Source organism: Choloepus didactylus, chromosome 1, assembly GCF_015220235.1.
Source record: "Choloepus didactylus isolate mChoDid1 chromosome 1, mChoDid1.pri, whole genome shotgun sequence".
Classification (NCBI taxonomy): domain Eukaryota; kingdom Metazoa; phylum Chordata; class Mammalia; order Pilosa; family Megalonychidae; genus Choloepus; species Choloepus didactylus.
Genome location: NC_051307.1, coordinates 178,054,298 through 178,062,598, shown reverse-complemented (window position 1 = coordinate 178,062,598; position 8,301 = coordinate 178,054,298).

Here is an 8,301-nt window from a genome sequence, read left to right as displayed (position 1 = left end):
TTTCCTTTTAGTGTATCTCATCTGGGCAGTCCTTAGGTAGAGCTATTTTATTATTTTTTTTTTTTTTTTTTTTAGCCTATCTGTGTGACTAATATGTCAAAATATAACATAATATTCATTCCAAAGGGAAATCTAATGGGTTTAATTTTGTACTCTCCAGCCACCCAATTTTGTACATCACCTTTATTTAAAATGTTATAACCTGTAACATTTTTCTTCAGGAAAAGATCAAATTTAATTTGAAAGTGCTATCTCTTTCTGTGAATCTCTTCTCTAAGTGTGTTTATTAGAGTATACATGATTGCTACTGATTTAGGCTATGTCCTCACATTCTTTGTGAAATTGATTGCTTTGGGTGGCTAATATGAAACTTCTGCATATTCTTTTTTTTTTTTTTTTAATCTTCATTTTATTGAGATATATTCACATACCACGCAGTCATACAAAACAAATTGTACTTTTGATTGTTTACAGTACCATTACATAGTGGTACATTCATCACCCAAATCAATCCCTGACACCTTCATTAGCACACACACAAAAATAACAAGTGTCTGTATCAACCATTGGACTACAAGATCAGTGGAGGAAGCTAGACCAAGACTATCTTGTTTAACATTGTATAGACAGAGTTGAGCACATTGTCCAATATCCAGCACATGCCCAATAAATCTTTGTTGAATGAGTGAACAAATGAGTTTTCAATATTTCCTTTTACAAAAGTTAACACATCATCCTTATTAACTAATTGAGCATATCATTTTGATTTGTATGGGTTTCATCTGTTCATTTCTATCTATGGTTCATGTTCTGGATTTCAACTAATCATTAGCAATTTCATAATAAGTGAAAGGGGCTTACTGTATTTACCTTTAGCTGCATTACTAGCAATTCTATCATAATTGGAAAAGTCTCATGATATTTATTAATTTGTTCATACACCAACTATTCATTGAGCGCCTAATATGTGCCAGGCACTATCCCAGGCACTGCAGATAAAATGGCAATTGAGACACATATGCTGTCATGGACCTTAATTTTAAAACAAACACACAAGCAGATACAGTGACAAATATATCATTTAAATTATTACAAATTATAAGCAAGTGAAATAAAGGAAATACACAGGGAGTTTTGGTAGCCAATAGAGTCGTCAGGCAGAGCCTAACTGAGGAGGAAGGCTTTAAGCTGAAACCTAAAGGATGTGAAGGAACCAGGCAGACTAAAAGCAGGGACTAGAAGGGTCTAGGCAAAGGGAACTGCATGTGCAAGGCTCAGTCTGTTGGAGTGGTGAGCTGCAAGCAACGGAGGAGGGGCAGGGGAGCAAGGAGGGTTCACTATAGGAATAAACAAGCACAACTTTCAAGATCCCTCACTTACTGGACCCTTGGACCCAGGGAGGGCCTTGCAATGTGTTCACATGGTCAAATACTTTTGTAAAATTTGCAAAAGTGATACACTTTAATTGCAATTGATTTGAGCAACTTTTCCATTCTAATTTCTCCTCTGTTATACTTTTCCATGTATCAGGCAATGTTGGGCAAAGCTGTGGGCTATGTTGAGTCCAGCTAAAGGAAAATTGATTTGGATGTAGCAGACCTATCTAAGAAGTTCATAGTTACTTCCATGTGTAGTTAGGTTATTTCTAGTCATGCAGGTGTAGGAAAAGTTTCCAGATTACTCCTGTCACCCACTGTGCCAACTTACATGGCAGAAAAGTGCAGGCTTCATCAAGATATGGATGTGTCCAGCATGGAATTATGTGGTAATGGAAAGGAAATAAGATTTGAAATAAAGGGAGTCAGAAGCTGGTCAGTGGAAAATGCTCCCAACCATCAGACATGAAAATTGTAATCAGAGGATTCTGTTCTCATCAATGCCCAGTTAATACTGAAGTTCTTGTCTCTTAGGAATATATCAGTAATGAAGCACATTACTACCCCCACACACACACACTTTCTGATGGAAAGTACATGAAATAGAATAGGACTCGAACTGATATTTGCATACTAATGTTCTTAGCAGCATTATTCACAATTGCCAAAAGATACAAACAACCCAAGTGTCCACCTGATGAATAGGTAAACAAAATGTGGTATATATGTACAATGAAATATTATTCGGCCATAAAAAGGAAAGAAATCCTGTTGCATGCAACAACATGGATGAACCTTGAAGACATCATGTTGAATGAAATAAGCCAGACACAAAAAGACAAATATTGAATGACCTCACTGGTATGAAATAATTAGAATAAGCAAACTCACAGAGTCAGAATCTAGAATATAGTTTACCAGGGGATAGAAAGGGGGTAGAGAATAGGGAATTAAAGCTTAAAATGTACAGTTTCTATTTGGAACAATGGAAAAGTTTTGGTAGTGAATGGTGGTGATGGTAGCACAGCATTGTGAACATAATTACAGCGCTGAAATATATATATCTGAATGTGGTTAAAAGGGGAAATTTCAGGTTGTATATTATTGGGTTCGGAGCCATTCAAGAATCCACACAATGCAGCGAGTCAAAGTGTAAGTATAAAGTTTAAGATTTATTAGAGGAAGAAAGCAGGTGGGAGCCAGCAGAAAAGAAAGAAAAAGATAATGGCTCCCTCTCTCTATCTGAGAGCGGCATTTTTTAATGAAAAAAGGAACCCCTGTTGGGTAGGGTGTCTGCTGTGATGTCTGTGCCTCGATTGGGTAAGTGCCTATTTAGTTTTGGGCTGATTGGTTGGTAGAATTCTGAGACAATATTCTTTTTTTTTTTTTTTTTAATGCAATTATCCCCTCACCCACCCCCCAACTTCGGTGTTAAACATCTTTATTTTGCTCAATCCCGTTGGATCATCAGCTTTTACTTTTCTTTTTCTTTTTTTTTTTTTTTTTTTAATCATCATTTTATTGAGATATATTCACATACCACGCAGTCATACAAAACAAATTGTACTTTCGATTGTTTACAGTACCATTACATAGTTGTACATTCATCACCTAAATCAATCCCTGACACCTTCATTAGCACACACACAAAAATAACAAGAATAATAATTAGAGTGAAAAAGAGCAATTGAAGTAAAAAAGAACACTGGGTACCTTTGTCTGTTTGTTTCCTTCCCCTACTTTTCTACACATCCATCCATAAACTAGACAAAGTGGTGTTTGGTCCTTATGGCTTTCCCAATCCCATTGTCACCCCTCATAAGCTACATTTTTATACAACTGTCTTCGAGATTCATGGGTTCTGGGTTGTAGATTGATAGTTTCAGGTATCCACCACCAGCTACCCCAATTCTTTAGAACCTAAAAAGGGTTGTCTAAAGTGTGCATAAGAGTGCCCACCAGAGTGACCTCTCGGCTCCTTTTGGAATCTCTCTGCCACTGAAGCTAGGTAGAGCTATTTTAAACTGACATAAATCATTATAAGCTGAGGGCACCACTCCTAATGCAGGGCATATCCCTGGTGCAGTTTCTTACCATAGTACACGACCTTAAAGTACTCAGGAATGGTGACTTTACACAAAGGAAACAAGCAGCAGTGTTTCTGTAAAGGTTACATATGTTAAACTGGTTGAACAGTGGTTAGAAAATCAAGCATGCTGATCAATCCACTTTAATCAGTCTGTCTGAAGCTCTCCAAAGTTTAATTATGTGAAAACTTTGCACATAGATCCATATTCCTTCTGCTACTATTCTGGAGTAGGAAAAGAGCCAGAGTGAATCAGTATCAAAAATGGATAAAAAAAAATTATGAATTCTTGAAGAGTTTTATGCAAAAACTGCACCATCCACTTACAGGCCTAGGTGAAATCACTGTGTCCTTAAAGTGTCCTATAATCCCAGGGTAGCACTTGCCATAAATTCCCCTCCCAGTCAACCACAAGCAACAACAAAAGAACAAAAGACCTTATCACTAGCCTTTAGAAAAGATAAAATTGCAGCATTGTTTTTCCACCACAAAATCAGAGGTCTTTGTTCAAGTTCAAGCATTTCCTTCTGTGCATGAGAAGTCTGCAGCCATTGCAGCTGGTGTCACAAAAACAGGCACCCTCACAGCTCCAGTGGCTACTGGATTGTGTAAGAGGTCTCAGATTTTAAAGCATCTGTAGTTTGTCAAAAGGAGAAACATAGGTAGAAATAAAAAAGAATATTTTCCCGAAGTATTAGCACCATCTGATTCACCATGGCTTGGCCAGCCAAAATGGTTTCTATGCATTCTTCACTTGAACTCAAATGGCATATCTGACACCTGGTTCTCTGGCAACATGAGAAATATTGAGAACAAGCCAGGAAAGATGGAAGTTACACCAAAAATGACCCCCTCACCAGATCCTGCACCATCACCTTAACTGGTTTGAATAAAACATCATGACAAGAAACTGGGATTACATAAAGAGCATGTTATTATGCCATTTATTTTTTACAAGCTTCCATCTACCTTTTGGTAAGCTAAACTTTTTTGAGCAGAAGATTTATTACTGCCCTTCCATCTCTTGATCTTCCAACTCTACTCCAGGCAATTGTTATGACCTGATTCACCAACTTGGGGAGCAATTAGGACAACATCACTTGTTCATATAATCACAAAAACCCTCACCTGCCTGTTATCAGGAAGTATAGATTCCCTTCTTGGGGTCTCCATCACCAACCCAGATCACCTAAGACTCCAGAGGGAATGGTCCACCTTACAAGGCCATAAATAGAAAAAATAGAAATTTAACCAATCTGTGACTTCTGATACCTTATGTTGTCTCCACATCTCTACCATCATTTGCTATTGTCCATCTTTTTGATGATAGCTATATTAGTGAATGTGAAGCAGTATCTCATTGAGGTTTTTATTGCATTTCCCTAATGATCAATGATGTTGAGCATCATTTATGTATTTATATGTTTATTTTCTTGTGTTTATCGGCCATTTGTATATCTTATTTGGGAAAATGTCTAATGAAATCATTTGCCAATTTTTAATTGTGTTATTTGTCTTTTAATTGTTGGGCCATGAGAGTTCTTTTCAAATTCTGGACACTAGTCCCTTATAGATATATGAGTTGCAAATATTTTCTCCCAATGCATGGTTTGTTTTTTCACATTCCTTTTTTAAGCAGTGATTTAAAACAAATGGACATTTATGGTTTATGTTTTATTAACAAGAGTTTCAGAGGTAATTTCATCATTCTTCCACTCTGTCTTCCTATATAAATTGACTTTCATCCTTAACTTTTCACTTTCTTGATGTGTCCTGTGAAGCACAAAAATTTTTAATATTGAGAAAGTCCAATTTATATATTCTTTCTTTTGTTGTGTGTGCTTTGGAAGTCATATCAAAGAAACCACTGCCTAATCCAAGGATGCAAAGATTTATGCCTATATTTTCTTCTACAAATTTTAAAATTGTACCTCCTACATTTAGATGTTTGACCCATTTTGAATTAATTTTTGTATATGGCGTCAGGTAGAGGTCCACCTTCATTATTTTGCATGTTTATATTCACTTATCACAGCACCATTTATTGAAAATCTATTGTTTTCCCCATTGAAATATCTTTGTGCAGTGGTCAAAAACCAATAGACCATAAATGTAGGTGTTTATTTATAGATTCTCAATTCTATTCCATTGATCTTATATGTCTATCCTTATGCCAAAACCACAGAGTCTTTTATTATAGGATTGTAATAAGTTTTGAAATCAAGAAGTGTGAGTCCTCCAACTTTGTTCTTTTTCAAGAGTTTTCGCTATTCTGGGCTCCTTGCATTTCCATATGAATTTTAAGGTCAGTTTGTCAATTTCTGAAAAAAAAAAAGACCATTTGGATTTTGAAAGGTGTTGCCTTGAATCTGTAGATCAGTGTGAAGAGCATTTCCATCTTAACAATGTTAAGTCTTCTGATTCCTGAACACAGATGTCTTTCCTTTTATTTAGATCTTCTTTAATTTCTTTCAATGATGTTTTGTAGTTTTTCAGTATACAAGTCTTCCACTTATTTTGTTAAATCTATGCCTAATGTATAATTACCTATTTTTATTGAATTATCTATACAATTCTGTCAGTTTTAGCTTCATGTGTATTGAAGCTCTATTGTTAGGTATACATCTGTTTATAATTGTTTTATCTTCTTAATTGATTGACCCTTTTATCTTTATAAAATGTCCTTCTTTGTCTCCAGTAACAATTTTTATGTTAAGGTCATTTAGTCTGATTAGTATGGCCATTCACGCTTTCCTTTGGTTAGTGTTTGCATGGTATATCTTTTTCTACCCTTTAACTTTCAACTTGTCTGTGTCTTTGAATCCAGAGTGTGTCTCTTGTAGACAACATATAGTTACATTGTGTATTTAAAATCAGTTCTGCCAAACTCTGCCCTTTGATTGGAGTATTTTACATTTACATTTAACGTAATTACTGATAAAGTAGGATTTATGTTTCCCATTTTGCTATTTGTTTTCTATATGTCTTGTATCATTTTTGTCTTTGACTGTTTAATTATGTTGTGTCTAGGTGTAAATCTTTCTGAGTGTATCCTCCTTGGAGTTGATAGAACTTCCAGGATGTGTAGATTAATGTTTTTCATCAAATTTTAGGACTATATTCTGCATATAAGATCATGACATTTATGGAAAGATATACTTTTATTTCTTCCTTTTCAAGTTGGATGATTTTTTTTCTTCTGGAATCCCCATTAGCACACGTTGGTACACTTGATGATGTCCCACAGGTCTGTGAGATTCTGTTCATTTTTCTTCAATCTTTATTCTTTCATTTACACAGACCAGATAATCTTAATTAACCTGTTTTCAAATTTGCTGATTCTTTACTCTACCAACTCAAATCCGATATTTGACATTTTCATGTCAGTTATTGTAATTCTCATTCCATAATTTGGTTGTTTTGCATAACTTCTGTCTATTTTTTTTCTCTAGTTTGTGAGAAATCATCACCACACTTTCTTTTAGTTCCTTAGACATGGTTTCCTGTCCTAGATGTCATTCCTAAATATGTCCTTTAATCATATTTAAAATAGCTGATTTAAAGCCTTTGCCTTATAAGTTCAAAGCTTGATTCCTCAAGTACAGTTTCTATTTACTGTTTTTATTTTCCCCATATAGGATCCTACTTTCTCGTTTCTTTGCATATTTTATAGTTTGTTTGTATTTGTTGTTTTTGGAAAATTTGGCATCTTAAATAATATAATGTGGCAATTCTGGAAATCAGATTCTCCCTCCCCAGGATTTGTTTGTTGTTGTTGCTGTTGTTGCTACTGTATTGGTTCACTTAATGATGTTCCTGAACTAATTCTATAAATTAGTCCTATTGTCATTCTCTTTATATTTTTTGATGTGTGTGGCCACTGGAGCTCTCTGCTTGATTTTTGTAATTGTCTTCTCATGATCGAACAGAGATTCCCTTACATGCCTGGAACCAATAAGTTTCTCAGTTCTGCTGATGTGTGTGCCAGGCACTCAATCATGCAGTTTAAAACTCTGTCTTAGTTTTTGTTTCCTACTGACTCAGAGCAACAAGATTGGCTGGAGGTGAGAACTTACAGATGTCTCAGGTCTTTCTGGGCATATGCACAGCCCTAGGCATGTGCATAGTCCAATATATGTGTGGCTTTCTATATCCCTAGGGATATGTTGGAGACTTTCAAAGTCCCTGATATACATTTCTTTCCCTAGCTTTTCCTTTTAAGTTTTTGGTCAGCTTGTTCTTAGCCCCAGCTGTTATCACCACCTCAGGCAGCAGAGATGTTTAACAATTATTGATGACTGTTTCCAACAAATGCCTTCATGGGAAAGGCTGTTTGCATGGCACAGCTATGGGTCAGGTCAATTAAAGACAAGCCTTACAAACCACCAATAACTGTCAGGCAGGTCAAATAATGACAGTTATCTGGGAATTGGACTTTGGAGGTGTTCCAACCCCATCCCCCACCCCTTCGGAGGCCTCTAGGCTGCTGCTAGTTTTCACTATGAGTGTAAGGCTATTGGTTTTCAAGATTGTCCCAGGGTTGGGAAGAGGAATATAGGACTAGGGCAAGTTAAAATGCCACAAAGCTTATTGTTCTTACCACGATTCAGACTTTTTCCTGAATAAACACTCCCCAGATTGTTGCAAACCTTTGGTTAATTTCCAGAGTTTTTAAAAAGTTGCTTTTGACAATTTTTGCCAGTGTTCTCACTGCTTTTATGAATGAGAGGTTTTTGAAATTTCCTTAATTCATCATTCCTACTGACATCACTTTCTCATAATTTTTAAGAAGCAGTTTCAGGGGGGTTAATGTCTGCCTAAATATGTACCTGATTACAC